The following is a 20,952-nucleotide window of genomic DNA, read 5'->3' as shown; positions in this document are numbered from 1 at the left end:
CTGTATATCTTCTTTGATGAGAACTTTTGTTCAGAACTTTTGCCATTTTTAAATTGAGTTCTTTATTTTCTAGTTGTTGAATTTTAAATTTTATTTGTATATTTTGGGATAACAATCCTTTATCAGATATATCTTTTGCAACAATTATCTCCCAGTCTGTGGCTTGTCTTTTTTATTTTCTTAATAGTCTGTATCACAGGGCATACTTTTTAGTTTTAATGAAGTCCAACTTGTCAGTTTTTTTTTCATGAATCTTGCTTTTTTATTGTATCCAAAAAATCATCTCTAAACCTAGGTCACTTAGATTTTCTCCTACGTTGTCTTCTAGGAGTTTTATAGTTTCGTGCTTTACATTTAGGTCTGTGATGTATTTTGAGTTAGTTTTTATGAAGGTTGTATGAGGTCTGTGTCTAGATTCATTTTTTGTTAATGTGGATATGTAGTTGTATGTAGTTGTTCTAGTACCATGTGTTGAAAAGACTATCCTTTCTTGATTGAATTGCCTTGTTCCTTTGTTAAAGATCAGACTTTGGATGAGTCTATTTCTTTAATTTCTTTCATCCAAGTTTTAAAATAGTCCTCATTTAGACTTTTTTTTTTCTTTTTTTTTTTTGAGACTGGGTCTCTCTCTTTCACCCGGGCTGGAGGGCTGGAGTGCAGTGATGCAATCACAGCTCACTGCAGCCTTGACCTCCTGGGCTCAAGTGATCCTCCCATCTCAGCCTCCCTAGTAGCTGGGATTACAGGCACATGCCAACCACGCCTGGCTAATTGCATTTTTTGTAGAGATAGGATTGCACCATGTTGCCCAGGCTGGCCTTGAACTCTTGGGCTTAAGCAATCTGCCTGCCTTGGCCTACCAAAGTGCTGGGATTACAGGCATGAACCACAACATCTGGCTAGCTAATTTAAAATTTTTTCTTTTGTAGAGATGGAGTCTTGCTGTGTTGACCTGGCTAGTTTCTAATTCCTGGCCTCAAATGATCCTCCCACCATGGCCTCCTGGGGTGCTGGGATTACAGGTGTGAGCCACCACACCCAGCATATTTTGTTAGATTTATACCTAAGTATTTAACTTGCTTGATAACTTAAATTTTTTTTTTTTTTTTTTTTTGAGATGGAGTTTCGTTCTTGTCGCCCAGGCCAGAGTGAGGTGGCGCGATCTTGGCTCACCGCAACTTTTGCATCCCAGATTCAAAGGATGCTCCTGCCTAAGCCTCCCAAGTAGCTGGGATTACAGGCATGTGCCACCATGCCCGGCTAATTTTTGTATTTTTAGTAGAGACAGGGTTTTACCATGTTGGTCAGGCTGGTCTCGAACTCCTAACCTCAAGTGATCCACCTGCCTTGGCCTCCCAAAGTGCTGGGATTACAGGCATGAGCCACCGCACCTGGCCGATACTTTAAATGTTATTGTGCTTTTAATTTCAATTTCTAATTGTTCATATTTGGTATATTAGGAAAGCAATTGACTTTGTATATTAACTTTGTATTTTGCAACCTTGCTGTAATGGTTTATTAGTTCCAGAAATTTTAAAAATCAATTCTTTGGGATTCTCTACATAAAGAATCATGTAATCTGTGAACAAAAACAGTTCTATTTCTTCCTTTTCAATCTGTATTAATTTTCTTTTCTTTTCTTGCCTCATTGCACTGGCTAGATCTTCTAGCATTGTACTGAATAAGAACAATAAGCATGGATATCCTGTTTTCAATCTTAGAGGGAAAGCATTCAGTCTTTCACCATTAAATGTAATGTTAAATATAGATTTTTTTATAGATGCTTGTTATCAAGTTGAGGAAGCTCCCCTGTATTCCTGTTTTTCTGAGATTATTTTTATGAGTGGTGTTGAATTTTGTCATGCTTTTTCTGTGTCTATTGATATGATCATATGTTTTTCTTTTCTAGCCTGTTAACATAGTGAGTTACATTGATTTTTGAAGGTTGAACCACCCTTGCATCTCTGGAATTAAGGCCTGATATTGTTTGGATATTTATCCTACCCAATTCTCATGGTGAAATGTAATCTCCATTGTTGGAAGTGTGGCCTGGTGAGAGGTGTTTGGGTTATGGGGGCAGATCCCTCATGGCTTGGTGCTGTCCTCACGATAGTGAGTGAGTTCTCACGAGATCTGGTTAATTTAAAAGTGTGTGGCTCCCTCCCTGTCTCTCTATCTTGCTTCTGCTCTAGTTATGTGATATGCTGTCATATGCTGGGCTCCCCCTTCACCTTCTGCCATGATTGTGAGCTTCCTGAGGCCTCACTAGAAGCTGAGCAGATGCCCCGCACCATGCTTCCTGTACAGCCTGTAGAACTATGAGACAATTAAACCAATTTTCTTTGTAAATTATCCAGTCTCAATTATTTTTTGTTTGTTTGTTTGTTTTGTGAGATAGGGTCTCACTCTGTCGCCTAGGCTGGAGTGCAGTGGTGCGACCTGGGCCCACTGCAACCTCTGCCTCTGGGTTCAAGTGATTCTCCCACCTCAGCCTCCTGAGTAGCTGGAACTGCAGGCGTGTGCCACCACGCCCGGCTAATTTTTGTATTTTTTGGTAGACATGGGGTTTCACCATGTTGGTCAGGTTGGTCTTGAACTCCTGACCTCAAGTGATCAGCCTGCCTTGGCCTCCCAAAGTGCTGGGATTACAAGCATGAGCCACCACAGTTGGCCTCAAGTATTTCTTTATAGCAATGAAAGAATGGCCAAATACAACCCCACTTTATCGTGGTATATAATTCCTTGTATGTATTGCTGAATTTGATTTGATAATATTTTGTTAAGGATTTTTGTATATATTCATGAGATATATTAGTCTGTAGTTATTTTATTTTATTTTTATTTTTTGAGATGGAGTCTTAGTCTGTTGCCCAGGCTGGAGTGCAGTCGTGTCATCTGGGCTCATTGTAACTTCCACCTTCTGGGTTCAAGTGATTCTCTTGCCTCAGCCTACAAAGTAGCTGGTACCACAGGTGCATGCCACCATGCCTTACTAATTTTTGTATTTTTAGTAGAGACGGGGTTTCACCATGTTGGCCAGGCTGGTCTCAAACTCCTGACCTCAAGTGATCCACCCACCTTGGCCTCCCGAAGTGCTGGGATTACAGGCAAGAGCCACCGTGCCTGGCCACAGTTATATTTTTTTGGATTGTCTTTGTTTGGTTTTTATATCAGGGTAATATTAGTTTCATAAAATGAATTTAGAAGTATTCTCTGTGTCTATTTTTTGGAAGATATTGTGTAGGATTAGTGTTAACTCTTCTTTTAACATTTGATAGAATTCTCCAGTGAGACCATGCGAATATGGAGATTTCTGTTTTGGTAAGTTTTAAAATTATAAATTCTGGCTGGGCACCGTGGCTCATGCCGTAATCCCAGCATGTTGGGAGGCTGAGGCAGGAGGATCACTTGAGCCCAGGAGTTTGAGACCAGCCTGGGCAATAGAGTGAGACCTTGTCTCTAAAGAAAAAAAAAAAAAATTAGCTGGGCATGGTGGCATGTGCCTATAGTCTTAGCTACTCGAGAAGCTGAGGTGGGAAGATGTCTTGAGCCCAGGAGTTCAAAGCTACAATGAGCTATGGTCATGCTGCTGCACTCCAGCCTGGGTGACAGTGAGACACTGCCTCTAAAAAATAAAAATAAAAAAGTAAAAATAAATTATAAATTCAATCTCTTTAATAGTTAAGGGCAATTAAGATTATCTGCTTAAGACCAGGCGTGGTGGCACATGCCTGTAATCCCAGCACTCTGGGAGGCTGAGGCAGGTAGATCACGAGGTCAAGAGATGGAGACCATCCTGTCCAACATGGTGAAACACTCTCTCTACTAAAAATACAAAAATTAGCTGGGCATGGTGGCATGCACCTGTAGTTCTAGCTACTTGGGAGGCTGAGGAAGGAGAATTGCTTGAACCCGGGAGGCAGAGGTTGCAGTGAGTGAGATCATGCCACCGCACTCCAGCCTGTCAACAGAGCAAGACTCCATCTCAAAAAAAAAAAAATTACAAAAAATACAAAAAATTAGCCAGGTGTGGTGGTGCACACCTGTAGTCCCAGCTACTCAGGAGGCTGAGACAGGAGAATCGCTTGAACCTGGGAGGCAGAGGTTGCAGTGAGTCAAGATGGCGCCACTGCACTCCAGCCTGGGCAACAGAGCGAGACTCTGTCTCAAAAAAATAAATAAATAAAACATTAAAAAAAGATAACCTGCTTAATATTGGATGATTGTAGTAGTTTGTGTTTTTCAAAGAATTGGTTCATTTAATCTAAATTGTCCAGTTTATGTGTGTAGAGTTGTTTATAATAATTCCTTATTATTTTTTAGACATCTGCATGGTCTGTAGTGATAGGCCTTGCATTCTGAATACTGGTAACTAGCGTCTTCTCTCTCTCTCCTTTTTTTTTTTTTTTTTTTTGAGACAGAGTCTCGCTCTGTTGCCCAAGCTGGAGTGCAGTGGTGCGATCTCGGCTTACCACAACCTCCACCTCCCAGGTTCAAGTGTTTCTCCTGCCTCAGCCTCCTGAGTAGCTGGGACTACAGGCACACACCACCATGCCCAGCTAATTTTTGTATTTTTAGTAGAGATGGGGTTTCACTATTTTGCCAGGCTGGTCTTGAACTCCTAACCTTGAGATCTGCCCACCTTGGACTCCTAAAGTGCTGGGATTACAGGCATGAGCCACCGCGTCCAGCCAGTCTTCTCTCTTTTGTGCTTTGTTAGTCTTGATAGAAGTTTGTCAATTTTATTAATTTTTCTTTTTCTTTTTCTTTTTCTTTTTTTTTTTTTTTGAGACGGAGTCTTGCTCTGTTACCCAGGCCAGAGTGCAGTAGTGTGATCTCGGCTCACTGCAACCTCCACCTCCCAGGTTCAAGTGATTCTCCTGCATCAGCCTCCCGAGTAGCTGGGACTACAGGCTTGCACCACCAGGCCCAGCTAATTTTTGTATTTTTAGTAGAGATGGAGTTTCGCCACGTTGGCCAGGCTGGTCTTGAACTCCTGACCTCAGGTGATCTGCCCGCCTCAGGCTCTCAAAGTGCTGGGATTACACGTGTGAGCCACCGTGCCCAGCCAATTTTATTAATTTTTCAAAAGAACCAGTTCTTTGTTTCATTGGTTTTTCTCTTATATTTTTCCTGTTTTACATTTAACCAATTTTGTTCTTATTTTTATTATTTCCTTCCTTCTGCTTGCTTTGGATTTATTTTGTTCTTATTTTCCTAGGTTCTTGATGTGGGAGCATAGATTATTGATTTGAGATCTTCCCTCTTTTCTAATACACACATTTAGTGCTATAAATTTCCCTCTTGGCAGTGCTTTAGCTGTGTCCCTCAAGTGTTGATATGTTTTATTTTCATTTTCATTCAGTTCCATGTATTTTTAAAATTTCCCTTGACCTATGTTTTATTTAGGAGTACTTGTTTCATTTCCATGTGATTGGAGATTTTCCTGTTATCTGTTATTGGTTTCTAGTTTGATTCCATTGTGGTCAGAAATCACATTCTATATGATTTCAATTCTTGTAAATATTTTGATGTTTGTTTTAATGCTCAGGATATGGTCTATCTTACTATTTCTTGCATGGACCCTCAAAAGGTTGTGTAGCCTGCCTCTTGCAGGGTGGAGTATTCTACAAATGTCAATTAGATTTTGTTGATGCTGGTGTGGTTGACTTTTTCTATGTTCTTGCTGATTATCTATCTCATTCTATCAACGGAGAGAGGAGTTGAATCCTCCAACAGTAGTGGATTTTTCTCTTTCTTCTTTCTTTCTTTCTTTTTTTTTTTTGAGACGGAGTCTTGCTGTGTTGCCCTGGCTGGAGTGAAGTGGTGAGATCTCCACTCACTGCAAGCTCTGCCTCCCGGGTTCATGCCATTCTCTTACCTCAGCCTCCCGAGTAGCTGGGACTACAGGCACCCGCCACCACGCCCGGCTAATTTTTTTGTATTTTTAGTAGAGGCGGGGTGCCAGGATGGTCTCGATCTCCTGACCTTGTGATCCACCCGCCTCAGCCTTCCAAAGTGCTGGGATTACGGGTGTGAGCCACCGCACCTGGCCTCTTCTTTCTTTTTTCTTTTCTTTCTTTCTTTCTTTCTCTTTCTCTCTCTCTCTCTTTCTTTCCTTTTCTTTTCTTTCTTTTTTTTTTTTTTGACAGAGCCTCACTGTTGCCCAGGCTGGAGTGCAGTGGCCTGATCTCGGCTCACTGGAACCTCCGCCTCCCAGGTTCAAGTGATTCTCTTGCCTCGGCCTCCCGAGTAGCTGGGACTACAGGTGCGCACCACCACATCTGGCTGATTTTTGTATTTTTTATTAGAGATGGGGTTTTGCCATGTTGGCCGGGCTGCTTTCAATCTCCTGACCTCAGGTGATACGCCCACCGTGGCCTCCCAAAATGCTGGGATTATAGGCATGAGCTATCATGCCTGGCCTTTTTTCTTTCATTTCTGTCAGTTTTTGCTTCACATATCTTATAACCTTGTTGTTTGGGGGCATTTAAGATTACTATGTCTTCTTGGTTGATTGATCCTTTTGTTATTATATAATGTCTCTCTCTGTGTCTGGTAATTTTATTTGCTCTGAAGTCTACTTTGTTTGACACTTTCCTTTAATATTTGCATAACATATTTTTTCCATCCTCTTACTGTCAAATTCCTTATATTATTATTTGAAGAGTTTCTTATAGATATCATATAGTTAATCATTTTTTAAATCCCCTCTGCTAACTCTGTCTTTTAACTGGGGTATTTATTTTTATTTATTAATTTTTTTCTTTTTGAGATGGAGTCTCACTCTGTTCCCCAGGCTGGAGTGTAGTGATGCTCACTTGGCTCACTGCAACCTCTGCCTCCCGGGTTCAAGTGATTCTCCTGCCTTGGCCTCCCAAGTAGCTGGAATTGCAGGTGTGCACCACCATGCCTGGATAATTTTTTTGTATTTTTAGTAGAGACTGGCCAGGCTGGTCTCAAACTTTTGACTGTATGGGAACAGACACACAACTCTCCCAAATAAGCACAACAGAGAGACACAGAAGCAGTCCAGCACTCTGATAAACTCTCCCATCCTGAATCCTTAAAAATGCTTAGTCTGTAAGAGGATGTGCCTCTGACCTAACTCGGCCAGATGCCCCTCTCAGGTTTGTTTTCTCTAAAATAAACTTGTCTTGACTGGCAAGCCACCTTTCTTTTCTCTCCTCTTTCTTTAATTCCTACACTGACTTCAAGTGATCTGCTTGCTTCGGCCTCCCAAAGTGCTGGGATTACAGGCGTGAGACACTGCGCCCGGCCTAACTGGTGTATCTAGACCATTTACATTTAATGTAATTATTGCTATATTAGGGCTTAAGTCTTCCTTTTCATTTTGTTTTCTCTGTTTTTTAAATTTCTGTTTTCTTTTTCCTAATTTCATGCTTGTTCCTGAAACATTTTTTAGAATTCCATTTTGAATTATTTATAGTTTTTGATGATAAACATATATATTTGGTATAGCTTTTTTAGTGGTTGCTCTAGGTATTACATTTTGTATATATGACTTAATATAGTGTATTGACGTCATTTTACCAGTTTGAGTAAAGTATAGAACTCTTAGCTTCCATTATGTCTCTACTTTTCCCTGTTTATATAATTATCTTAGCTATTTCCTCTTCATACATTTAGAACCACATCATACAGTGTTATAATTTTTGCTTTAACCATCAAACATAATTTAGAAAACTCAAGAGAAGAAGGAAAGCCTATTGTATTTACCCCACAGTTTTGCTCATTATATTTTCTGTCTCCTGATGTTCCAAGATTCCTTCATTTTTAAAAATCATTTTCTTTCTGTTTGGAGAACTTCATTATTTAGTAAGTCTTTTTGTTTTTGTTTTTGTTTTTTTTTTAGAGATGGGGTATTGCTGTCACCTAGGCTGGAGTGCAGTAGTGTGATCATAGCTCACTGCAGCCTTGAACTCTTGAGCTCAAGCAATCCCCCTGCTCAGGCTACCAAATAGCTGGTACTATATGCATGCACCACCATGCCTGGCTAATTTTTTTTTCTTTTTTTTTTCTGAGATGGAGTCCCCCTCTGTCACCCAGGCTGGAGTGCAATGGCGTGATCTCGGCTCACTGCAACCTCCGCCTCCCAGGTTCAAGCAATTATTCTCTCATCTCTGCCTCCTGAGTAGCTGGGACTACAGGCACACACCACCACACCTGGCTCATTTTTGTATTTTTAGTAGAGACAGGGTATCACCATGTTGGCCAGGCTGGTCTCGAACTCCTGACCTCTAGTGATCCGCCTGCCTCAGCCTCCCAAAGTGCTGGAATTACAGGTGTGAACCATCGTCCCCAGTGTGTTGTAGGCTTTTAAAATGTAAAGCAAAATTGTTCTACCAGCAGTGAATCAAACAGTAGGTTTTGAAATGTCAAGAAGCCCAAACACAAATTTAAGTTAGAGTTTTGTAAAGTAATATAAGTTCTCCTTTGAATGCATTTTAATATATTAATAATTTTCTTTAGTATTGCTTAACCCCCTGTAAGCCACCAGGGCTCCATAATTATTTTGAAACCAACTCCTAAGTTAATATTCTTTAACTGTAATTTCAGCATCCTTAAGTCTTCTAAGCACAGCTATAAGTTGAAATGATTTTAGAGAACTGTGAGTAAAAATCTAATATGATAAAATGGCTCCATTTTGCAGGGAAGGATGTACTGGTAATTGACAGAAAATGACCAGGAACATGGAAATAAGAGTAGGTCAGACAGATTGAATTGTTAAGTATTTTGAATATACTATAAATGAGATACAAATGATATTTTGAAATCAATATGCCATTTTTGTTGTATCTAATAAGGACTTTTAAGGATACAGTCAAGAAGGAGAGATGCAATATTACTGTGTTTAGCCCTGCTAAAGCAAAGGAAAGTACTGTACGTAAAAGTTCTCTGGCGCGGTGGCTCACGCCTGTAATCCCAGCACTTTGGGAGGCGGAGGCGGGCAGATCACGAGGTCAGGAGTTCCAGACCAGCCTGGCCAACATGATGAAACCCCGTCTCTACTAAAAATACAAAAATTAGCTGGGCGTGGTGGTGGGCACCTGTAATTCCAGCTGCTTGGGAGGCTGAGGCAGGAGAATTGCTTGAAACCGGAAGGCAGAGGTTGCAGTGAGCCAAGATCGTACTACTGCACTCCAGCCTGGGCAACAAGAGAGAAACTCCGTCTAAAAAAAAAAAAAAAAAAGGTTCTCCAGCATTTTTTGAAAAAGGCAAACTGCACTCATAAAATTTTACCTTTGGGACAGAATCTTTATAGATACATATTCAATGGAAAGAACAGATTTGATGACAATATTGAGCTTATGAATTAATCAAATTTGAAGCTGCTCTACACCCAGAATTATTTTTTGTTTTTGTTTTTGTTTTTTTTTTTGAGACGACGTCTTACTTTGTCTTACTTTGTCGCCCAGGCTGGAAGGCAGTGGCGCGATCTTGGCTCACTGCAACCTCTGCCTCCCAAGTTCAAGCGATTCTCCTGCCTCAGCCTTCCGAGTAGCTGGGATTACAGGCACCGGCCAGCATGCTCGGCTAAGTTTTGTATTTTTAGTAGAGACGAGCTTTCTTTTTTTTAAGACGGAGTCTCGCTCTGTCGCCCAGGCTGCAGTGCAGTGGCGTGATCTTGGCTCACTGCAAGCTCTGTTTCCCGGGTTCACGCCATTCTCCTGTCTCAGCCTCCCGAGTAGCTGGGACTACAGGCGCCCGCCACCATGCCCGGCTAATTTTTTGTATTTTTATTAGAGACGGGGTTTCGCCGTGTTAGCCAGGATGGTGCCGATCTCCTGACCTTGTGATCCGCCTGCCTCAGCCTCCCAAAGTGCTGGGATTACAGGTGTGAGCTACCATGCCCAGTTTATACCCAGTCTTGTTAAGTGAAGTGTTACATCTCCCTCTGTTTAGTTCACTTGACGCAAGATTCTCTTTTTTTTTTTTTTGAGTTGGAGTTTAACTCTTGTTGCCCAGGGTTGTAGTGGCACAATCTTGGCTCATTGCAACCTCTGCCTTCTAGGTTCGAGCAATTCTCCTGCCTCAGCCTCCAGAGTAGCTGGGATTACAGGCGCCTGCCACCAATACAATAATTTTTTGTATTTTTAGTAGAGATAGGGTTTCACTATGTTGGCCAGGCTGGTCTCAAACTCCTGATCTCAGGTGATCCACCCACCTCGGCCTCCCAAAGTGCTGGGATTATAGGCATAAGCCACTGCGTCCGGCCTAAATTCTCTATTACTTGAGAATAAAACAACCTGTTAAAATATTATACCACAGTGTGCTTGGCCTATGTAACATCTGCTTAGATAACATACTCTCTTAAGCAGTAAATGAGTATGAGTTACAGGGGCTCTCCTTGTGTTCTTTAGGGACTCTAGAAATGCCAGATAATTCCACTTTTGTGGTGACAGAAGAATCTGGCAATAATAGCTACCGTTTACTGAACAACAACTGCACATCAAGCACTGTGTCATATGCTTTAGGTATGTTATTTAATCCTCACCAAATGCCTAGGTATTATTCTTCTTTTCTTTTCTTTTCATTTTCTTTTCTTTCTTTTATCTTCTCTTCTTTTTTATGTTCTTTCTTTTTAACAAAGAAAGAAACTGAGGGGGCTGGGTGTGGTGGCTCAGGTGTGTAGTCCCAGCATTTTGGGAAGCTGAGGTTGGAGGATCACTTAAGGTCAAGAATTTGAGGTTACAATGAGCTATGCTAGCGCCACTGCACTCCAGCCTAGGTGACAGAGTGAGACTCTGTCTCTAAAATATAAATAAAATAAATTTATATCTGTTCAAAAGATAAATGACCTTTTAAACAAACAACATGTAGTATAAAGTTTATTACATAAAATCATAAAAAATAATTAATAAAAAAGCCAATGTGACCTAATTGATATTTATAGAACACTCTAAAAATAGCAGAATACACATTTTTAAAAGTACCTGTAGAACATTTTATCAAAATAGGCCATACTATTTTTCTCAATAAATTTAAAATTATTTCTGTCATAAAATATACTTTCTGACCACAATATAATTAAATGAGAAATCAATAAAAAGGATATCTAGAAAATCTCCAAATGTTTGGAAAATACAACTTCTATATCATACATTAGTTTAAAAAAAAAAGAGAAATTGGAAAGTGTTTTGAACTGTCTGAAAATTAAAACGCAAGATAATGAAACTTGTGAGATACAATAAAGCAGCGCTAGAGGGAGTCTTGCAGCACTAAATGCCTGTATTAGAAAATAGGGGCCCGGCGCTGTGGCTCATGCCTAATCCTAGCACTTTGGGTGGCCGAGGCAGGTGATGGCTTGAGCTCAGGAGTTCAAGACCAACCTGGGCAACATGGTGAAACCGCCTCTCTACGAAAAATACAAAAATTAGCTGGGCAGGGTGGCATGCACTTGTGGTCCCCGCTCCTCAGGAGGCTGAGGTGGGAGGGTGGCTTGAGCCTGGGAGGTTGAGGCTGCACTGAGCCATGTTCATGCCACTGCACCCCAGTCTGTGCGACAAAGCAAGACCCCCGTCTCAACAACAACAACAACAACAACAACAACCAAACAAACGAAAAACGAAACTAGAAAAAGAGTAAGTTAAACACAGAATAAAATGAAGACAGGAAATATTAAGATTGGAGCAGAAACTTATGAAATAGAGAACAAAAATAGCAGAAAATCAATAAAGCCTTAAGCTGGTTCTTTGAGAAGATCAATAAAATTTATAAATCCCTAGACCGGGCATGGTGGCTCACACCTGTAATCCCAGCACTTTTGGAGGCCGAGGCGGGTGGATCACGAGGTCAGGATGTGAGACCACCTGGCTAACACAGCGAAACCCTGTCTCTACCAAAAACACAAACAAATTAGCCGGGCTTGGTGGCGGGCGCCTGTAGTCCCACCTACTCAGGAGGCTGAGGCAGGAGAATGGTGTGAACCCAGGAGGCGGAGATTGCAGTGAGCTGAGATTGTGCCACTGCACTCCAGACTGGGCGACAGAACGAGACTCCGTCTCAAAAACAAACAAAACGAAACAAACAAAAAAACAGGTTAAAAGGCCGGTGCGGTGGCTTACGCCTGTAATTCCAGCACTTGGGAAGGCTGAGGCGGGCGGATCACAAGGTCAGGAGTTCGAGACCAGCCTGGCCAACATAGTGAAACCCCGTCTCTACTAAAAATACAAAAAAAATTAGCCAGGCATGGTGGCACGTGCCTGTAATCCCAGGTACTCAGGAGGCTGAGGCAGGAGGATCGCTTGAACCCAGGAGGCAGAGGTTGCAGTGAGCTGAGATCATGCCACTGCACTCCAGCCTGGGTGACAGAGCGAGACTCTGTCTTAAAATAAATAAATTAATTAATTAATTAAATTAATAAACCTCTAGCCAGACTGAACAGAAAAAAAGTGAAAGGAAACACAAATTACAAATATCAGGAATGAAAGAGATATCCTACAGATTCTACAGCTATTAAAATAATAATTAGAGAATATTATGAACAACTTTTTAACAAAAAATTCAACATGTATAAAATGGACAAACCCCTTGAAAAAAACCAAATTACCAAAAATTGTACAAGAAGAGCTGACCTCAGTAGTCCTATATCTATTTTTAAAAATTGAATTTGTAGTTTAAAACCTTCCTACAAGGAAAACTCCAAGCCCAGATGGCTTCAGTGGTGAATTACACCAAATGTTTAAGGAGAAATAACAGCAGTTCTCTACTACCTCTTTCAGAAAATGGAAGCCAATGGAATACTTCCCAACTCATCCTAGGATAACAGCATTACCCTGATACCAAAACCTGACAAAGACATTCTTAGAAAACTACAGATCAGTAGTCTTCAGGAACACAGGTGCAAAAATTCTCAAGGAAATTTTAGCAAATCCAACCTAACAATATGTAAAAAGGATAATGCATTAAGACTAACTGGAGTTTATTTCAGGCATATAAGTCTTCATTTCAAAGCCCAATCAATATAATTCACTACATTAACATAAAATTAAACCATATGATTACCCCAACAGGTCCACCAAAAGTGTTTGACAAAATCTAACATCCGTTCCTAATAAAAACTCAGCAAACTAGGTATAGGGGCCCTTTGTTTGTCTTTTTCTGGTTTCCAAGTCCTTGAAACAAAATCCAACTATGTCCAAATGCCATGAAGGTTTGTGTTGCTGCTGATGTCAGAGATAAACATTACTTTAAAGGACAGGACGGAGTGGAGTAGCAGAAGCATTTAGATGAGAAAAAAGACAAGTTAACTTGTTTAATTCTTCTTAAGAGCCAAAATGCAGGTGTTTCTTGCACAATGTAGTATTCTTTTTCTTTTTACGTTCTTTTTTTTTTTTTTCTGAGATGGAGTTTCGCTCTTGTCACCCAGGCTGGAGTGCAATGGCGGATCTCAGCTCACTTCTGCCTCCCAGGTTCAAGCGATTCTCCTACCTCAGCCTCCTGAATAGCTGGTATTACAGGCATGCGCCACCATGCCCAGCTAATTTTTGTATTTTTACTAGGGACGGGGTTTCACCATGTTGGTCAGGATGATCTCAATCTCTTGACCTTTTGATCCGCCTGCCTCAGCCTCCCAAAGTGCTGGGATTACAGGCATGAGCCACCGTGCCCGGCCTATTTTTCTGTAGTCCCATTTTCTTGCTTCAGAGTTATTCAGGAGTTAGCACAGTACTACAATTGCTATGCACAGAAGCTGAGGAACATTTGGTAGTGTTAAATACCTAACATTGACTTAAATCTGTACAGAGGTAGTTCTAGACATACTATGCTTCTTTACTGCATCAACCAGATGGACATTAAATGGTAGAATTATGACTGATTTGTATAAAGTATTTTATATAGTACATATATTTTATTTATTTATTTATTTATTTATTTATTTATTTATTGAGATGGAGTCTCGCTGTGTTGCCCAGGCTGGAGTGCAGTGGTGCGATCTCGGCTCACTGCAAGCTCTGCCGCTCTGGTTCACACCATTCTCCTGCCTCAGCCTCCCGAGTAGCTGAGACTACAGGTGCCCGCCACCATGCCCGGCTAATTTTTTTGTATTTTTAGTAGAGATGGGGTTTCACTGTGTTAGCCAGGATGGTCTCAATCTCCTGACCTCGTGATCCGCCCGCCTCGGCCTCCCAAAGTGCTAGGATTACAGGCATGAGCCACTGCGCCCAGCCTAGTATAATAATTTTTAAAATTAGCTTTAAATATTTTTGAGTTAAAATCTTGATATTTTAAAATGTTGCCTATTAATTAATTTTTTTTTTTTTTTTTGAGACGGAGTCTTGCTCTGTCACCCAGGCTGGAGTGCAGTGGCACGATCTCGGCTCAGTGCAAGCTCTGCCTCCTGGGTTCACGCCATTCTCCTGCCTCAGCTTCCGGAGTAGCTGGGACTACAGGCGCCCGCCACCATGCCCGGCTAATTTTTTGTATTTTTAGTAGAGACGGGGTTTCACCGTGTTAGCCAGGTTGGTCTCGATCTCCTGACCTTGTGATCCACCCACCTCAGCCTCCCAAAGAGCTGGGATTACAGGCGTGAGCCACCACGCCTGGCCGCCTATTAATTTTTATAAGCAGTTTGCTTTTAATATTTTAGAAGAAAATAGCTCTTTGTATACATTTAAAACCAGTTTTAACTTTTTAAATTTTAATACTTTATTTATTTATTTATTGTTTGTTTGTTTGTTTGTTTGACAGAATGTCTCGCTCTGTTGCCCAGGCTAGAGTGCAGTGGAACAATCACAGCTCACTGCAGCCTCAAACTCCTGGGCTCAAGCCATCCTCCTACCTCAGCCTCCCAAGTAGCTAGGACTAGAGGCATGAGTCACCACACCCAGCTAATTTTTAAAAGATTTTTTTTTTTTTTGCAGAGACATGGTCTCACTATGTTGCCCAGGCTGATCTCAAACTCCTGACTTCAAGTGAGCCTCCTGCTTCAGCCTCCCAAAGCGTTGGAGGTTACAGGCATCAGCTACTATGCCCAGGTTTTAATTTACTTTTGAATAAGTATGTGAAATTAAATAATTCAAACTTAAAGCTGTTGGAACGTTATTCTGAGCCGTGAGAGGTGTGTGGCTGTGCAGTACCTGAGTCACATGGCATGCAGCTGCAACTTTTGCCTTGTTTTTCCTTTAGATAATTAAGAACAAACAGCACCAAAGACCCCCACACATCATTACCCCTCCTTATAGAGTGATAAAGTATTCTTTCTTGGAATTTAGCAATCTGTAACCAATCAAATTGCTGTGGCATATGCACTAGTCTTGTATGAAAAGAGTCTTGCTCTGTCACCCAGGCTGCAGGGCAGTGGCAGTCATAGCTCACTGCAGCCTCGAACCTGCCGGGCTCAGGTGATCCTCCCACCTCAGCCTTCCGAGTAGCTAGGACTACAGGCATGCACCACTGTGCCCAGCTAAATGTATTTTTTGTAGAGATGGAGTTTTGCCATGTTGCTCAGCCTGTTTTTGAACTGGGCTCAAGCAATCTGCAGGCCTCAGCCTTCCAAAGTGCTGGGATTACAGGCGTGAGCCACCATGCCCAGCCAAAACCAACTAATATTAACAGTATTTTGTGTGTCTCTCTAAATATATCCTATGTGAATGTATGTATGTATTCTTTCTTTTGCCTTTATAAACAAATGATAGTATATTTTTCATAACGTTCTGCACTCTGATTTTCTTCTCAATGTATCTTGGCAGTCTTTCTCAGTATATAGTGACTTTTCTCATTTTTTTATCTTTATACCTCAATATCTGGCACATAGTAAGCAAATTATAAATGCTGAGTGAATGAAATATTAAATGAATAAAAACGAAATTTTTGTGCTGCTGTTGGAAATTAGCTCTCTATATTTCAACATGTTACACATATACAATGATCTAAAAACTTGTCTTACTCTTTCCTATCCACTAGAGGGAGACATCAACCTGTTGTGGAAAAGAATGATCACTTAAAGTCTTTAGAAATTCTGAACCAACTCTCTAGCAGGTGATCCTTGTTGGAATTTGAGCCCTTAACGCTATCCAGGACTGGAGGTTGAAGGGACGATAGAGGGAGCAGGAGGAGAATGCACATGGATTAAGGAGCGAGAAGACAGGTGAACTTCAGCTTTTTTGCTAACAGACAAACTACTGACCCTGACTCAGTGATGTGCTAGTAAACCAGCTCTTAAAAAAAAAAAAAAAGCCCTAGATTGCTGATTTGTATGTAATGTTTATGAATTTCAGTAGAGAAAAAGACAATATTTAAATTGAGCCATGCACCGAAAACAAGAGAACAGCCAAGAAGTGTTCACTTCTATCAGTGCCCTGGGTTGTTTGAAAAAAGAAGCCGACCTGAGCACCTGTGAGCTCCCTTCTGGCGAGGAGAAATCTGGAGTGTAGTTATTCCACCATGGCCAAATTCAAGCCACTCGGGGTTTAATCACCGAATTGCAAATTCCTTGAACATTTAACAGTAGGCTCTCTTGGCTGGGCGCGGTGGCTCATGCCTGTAATCCCAGCAATTTGGGAGGCCATGGCAGGAGGATTACCTGAGGTCAGGAGTTGGAGACCAGCCTGGCCAACATAGTGAAACCCCATTTCTACTAAAAATACAAAAAATTAGCTGGGCGTGGTGGCAGGTGCCTGTGGTCCCAGCTACTCGGGAGGCTGAGGAGGAGAATCGCTTGAACCCGGGAGGCGGAGGTTGCAGTGAGCCCAGATTGTGCCACTGCACTCCAGCCTGGGTGACAACAGTGAAACTCCATCTCAAAAAAACAAAACAACAACAACAGTAGGCTCTCTTGAGCCAGCCTGAGCAGGCTCTTGCATGCTGCTGAAGCTTGTTGGGTCTTAGTTACTTTTCCTGTAAAGTGGGGATGATAAATCTGCTCATTATGTAGATTCTATTACATAGAGGACACATAAGTTCTTTGAATGCTTAAAGCAATGTTTCCTGAACTTCTTTGGTCATGAAATCACCCAGTGGCTTGTGTAAAATGAACATTCCCAGGACCTGCCCTACAGCACCTGGGTTAGAACATTTTGGGGGAGGGGGCTGGGAATCTATTTTAAATAAGCAACCCAGGTGAGGCCGGGCGCGGTGCCTCACGCCTGTAATCCCAGCACTTTGGGAGGCCGAGGCGGGTGGATCATGAGATCAAGAGATTGTAGACCATCCTGGCTAACACGGTGAAATTCCATCTCTACTAAAAATACAAAAAATTAGCCAGGCATGGTGGCAGGCGCCTGTAGTCCCAGCTATTTGGGAGGCTGAGGCAGGAGAATGGCATGAACCCGGGAGACAGAGCTTGCAGTGAGCCGAGATTGCACCACTGCACTCCAGCCTGGGCGACAGAGCGAGACTGTCTCAAAAATAAATAAATAAATAAATAAATAAATAAATAAATAAATAAAAATAAAAAATAAAAAAGTGACCCAGGTGACTCTTATGACCCTGTGAAATGGGAGAAACACTGCTGCAAATCACTCTTATAATTGGGTCAGGTGTCAGGGGTCTTTCTCTAACTTCACAATTGGGCCTGCTTGAAGAGATGTGTGCAGAGTTCCACAACACACTCCAGGCAGGCATTTAACCCCTTCACTATCTCCTCTACCCTCAGAGCCCAAACTTCCCAAAGAGGAAAACCTGCTCCTTGCCATCTCTTAGGCCAAGGCTTCTGTACACCTGGGAAGTCCTTCAATCTGAGGATCTCTGGGTTGTTTTCAAACTACTATTTATTGAGAATTTACAAAGTGTCAGGCACGTTACAGCAATTTGTCATTTCTATGAAATAGCTTCTTGTGCTACTCCCATTTTACAGAGAAAAATCAAAGAAGTTGGGAAAATGTCGAAGGGCACACAACTAGGAAGTGTTTGTGCTGAAAACCCACCCTAGGCCCAAGCCTTGGAACTCCAAGCCTGGGTTCCATCCCTGCACTGGGCAATTCTGATCTATGTGCGCTAGTTTCCTTGTGTTCTCTGTTCTCTCCGTAGAAATCCTGGGCTCTCTTCTCCCAACCACAAGGTTAGGTTGAAAAACAGAGCAGATGGAGGTAGTTTGTAGCCTACAGGTGCCCTGAATGAAGCTTCCGCAGTGCTAAAGTGGAAGAACGAGGGACTCCAAGGGAAGGATTCAAGGCTGGGCCCATGCACCTGTGTAATTCAGAAGAGACCGCAGAGGAGATCAGCGCCCTCCAATTAGCCCTGGTCAGGAGCTCTGGGAGTTACTGTAACTCTCTCAGAAGAACCCAAACGTGCAGGAACGTGACTTCTTACCTTCTGAAAGTCCACAAAATTCCTGATTGCCACCATTAATTTGTCACTTATCATTTGCAACAGGCATTGTAGGTCGTCTTATGCATTTGTCTTCTCCCTTCAGCTAGTGTATAAAGTCTTAGGGAGACCAGCAGTTCAGAGAGAATGGGCTTTGGTGTGAAACAGATCTGGTTTGAACCCTCTGCTACTTACTAGCTGTTGGGCAAGTTCCTTAAACTCTCTGAGTCTTAATCTTCTCATCTGTAAAATGGAAACATAAGGAGTACCCACCTCATTGGATTGTTTTAAGGATAAAATTAAATAGTGCAGGCAAAGGATTTACAAGCAACTGCTGAATGAATGGTAGTTATAGCCTCCTCCTCATCATCATCTGTGAGCAAACACCCTCATATTTCCTTGTGTCTCAGGTAGACACTTAAGGTATTGCAAGCATTAAGGGGGTATTGTCACAAAGAGATAAATGCATGAGGGCAAGAGGCAGTCTCAAAGAAGAGTGTTTTATGAAAGAATAAATGTAATGCTGAATGTCAGAAAAAAAATTTTTTTTTAAAGATGAGGTATCTATCACCCAGGCTGAAGTGCAGTGGTGTGATCTTAGCTCACTGAAGCCTCAACCTCCCAGGCTCAAGTGATCCTCCAGCCTCAGCCTCCCGAGTAGCTGGGACTACAGGTGCCACCACACCTGGTTAATTTTTGTATTTTTTGTAGAGATGGGTTTTCGCCATGTTGTCCAGGCTGGTCTTGAACTCCTGGGCTCGAGCGATCCTCTCATCTTGGCCTCCCAAAGTGCTGGGATTGCAGGCCTGAGCCACCACATCCAGCGTGTCAGAAAAATTTTAAGGTGAAAATAACTAAAGAAATTGTTAAGAATTTTTTCCCTTGAGTGGTATTTTAGACTGAGATGAGGGAGGGTAGAGGTAGGATGGGAAGGAAGGGATGGGGTCCGGTTGAAAGGCCTGTGAGATAGTAGCAGTGCAATATGGCGGACATTGACAGCCTCAGTGCTAGGAACACAGAAACTGAATCTCTTGCAAGGAGGCAGATGTGCATCTGTATGGAAGTCAGATGACCTGTGTTCCTATGAGTGCAAATCTGGAAAACACCCTCAAGTTTCCTTGTCAGCAAATTGGTGATAAAATCAACATTGTAGGGTTGGTGTGAACACGCAGCATGATGTGGCCATGCAAGTTCTTTGTTAACTAGAAGCCAGTGTCATGCCAGGACAGCAGTCCTCCTAGTAAGCTGTGGCTGGTGGCATGGTAGAATATGTGGAGCAGGCTGAGGAAGCACTTGACTTGACTACGAGCAGAACCATTAAGAAGCTAGTTAGCTAAACTGCCTGGACAGTAGAAAAATAATATGTGAGGATGTAAAAGGAAGAGAAACAATGTGAGGGGAGAGGAGAATGCAGAGATCCTGGCCCATGGAACAGCATCGGTGATCCTTAAGTAGCTGCATGAACTACTTGGAGAAGTTCATTTTCTGGTTATAATTCCCAGCAAAGGAGAGGACTGAGTAAGAGAGAAGAAAACGATTCCTTTCTCTGGTTAGGTTCATCAGATCAAACGGTGACATATGTGAAAGAAGCACTCTGTGCACAAAAAATCAAGTCTGTATTTTTATAAAAGCCATTTCTGGGCTGGGCACGGTGGCTAAGGCCTGTAATCCCAGCACTTTGGGAGGCGGAGGCGGGTGGATCAGGAGGTCAGGAGATCGAGACCATCCTGGCTAACACGGTGAAACCCCGTCTCTACTAAAAAAAATACAAAAAAATTAGCCGGGTGTGGTGGCGGGCGCCTGTAGTCTCAGCTACTTGGGGGGCTGAGGCGGAAGAATGGCGTGAACCCGGCAGGCGGAGCTTGCAGTGAGCCGAGATTGTGCCACTGCACTCTAGCCTGGGCGACAGAGCGAGACTCCGTCTCAAAAAAAAAAAAAAAAGAAAGCTATTTCTGTAATGAGCATCACTGGAGAGTTAGTTGCTATGGGTCTAAAGGACAATATGAGGCAGTTATAGTAACTTTCCATGATATAAACAAAGAAGTTGAAAATGTTAGATACATTTACAAGAAGATGTAGAAAAAACTTTAGTCAAAATTTTTGAAATATTTTTTGAAATATTAAACTCTATGAAATCAGACAGTCTTATCTATGGTCTCAAGCCATGTCTGTCTATACCTTATTTTTTTTTATCTCATTTCAGGGAATATTACACTGGCTGACTTCTTATTAATATCTTCTGAGCCAGAAAATGTAAGGAAGCTGCATTTTCAGAATTGCATTTGAGTCATTTGTGAAATTGCATATTACAATTTGCCGCTATTTCTGACAGTCCTATAACTTTTTTTTTTTTTTTCTTAACTGGGTGTTCACATTCATGCCAATGACCTCTAGGGGCTAGTTTCTCTTCTAGCTCGAGAGAATTGCTGCAGAGTTGGAAGTAAGGACAAAAATGTGTATTCTTCATGTTTGATTTCAAATGCATAGAAAATTAGAAACTTAAGGTATGCAAGAGATTTGTGTGGAATTTAAGTACCTTCGAGGGGCAGTGGACAGGACAAAAAGTTATTTTTTACCTGTTTGTTTACAAATAGCAAAGATCAAGACTGAAACACATGAGTGTGATTTAGAAAGAGTTGGCTGCAGGTGCTGCTTGCTCAGGTGGTTCATTTAAACTGC

At 41.8% G+C, this 20,952-nt stretch overlaps 1 long non-coding RNA gene across 1 annotated transcript in view; it reads left to right on the top strand.

Annotated features, from left to right (window-relative positions):
- Positions 1-16,262, top strand: part of LOC129526778 (uncharacterized) — a 37,478-nt gene extending 21,216 nt beyond the window's left edge. Inside the window, exons 3-4 of the long non-coding RNA XR_010130770.1 lie at positions 10,386-10,499; positions 15,931-16,262. This is a non-coding gene — a long non-coding RNA (uncharacterized lncRNA). The remainder of the gene's footprint in view (positions 1-10,385; positions 10,500-15,930) is intronic.
- Positions 16,263-20,952: the final 4,690 nt, after the last annotated feature.

This window comes from Gorilla gorilla, chromosome 15, assembly GCF_029281585.2.
Source record: "Gorilla gorilla gorilla isolate KB3781 chromosome 15, NHGRI_mGorGor1-v2.1_pri, whole genome shotgun sequence".
Lineage (NCBI taxonomy): Eukaryota > Metazoa > Chordata > Mammalia > Primates > Hominidae > Gorilla > Gorilla gorilla.
The sequence above is the reverse complement of the archived record's forward strand: the minus strand, read 5'-3'. Positions and strand labels throughout refer to the sequence as shown.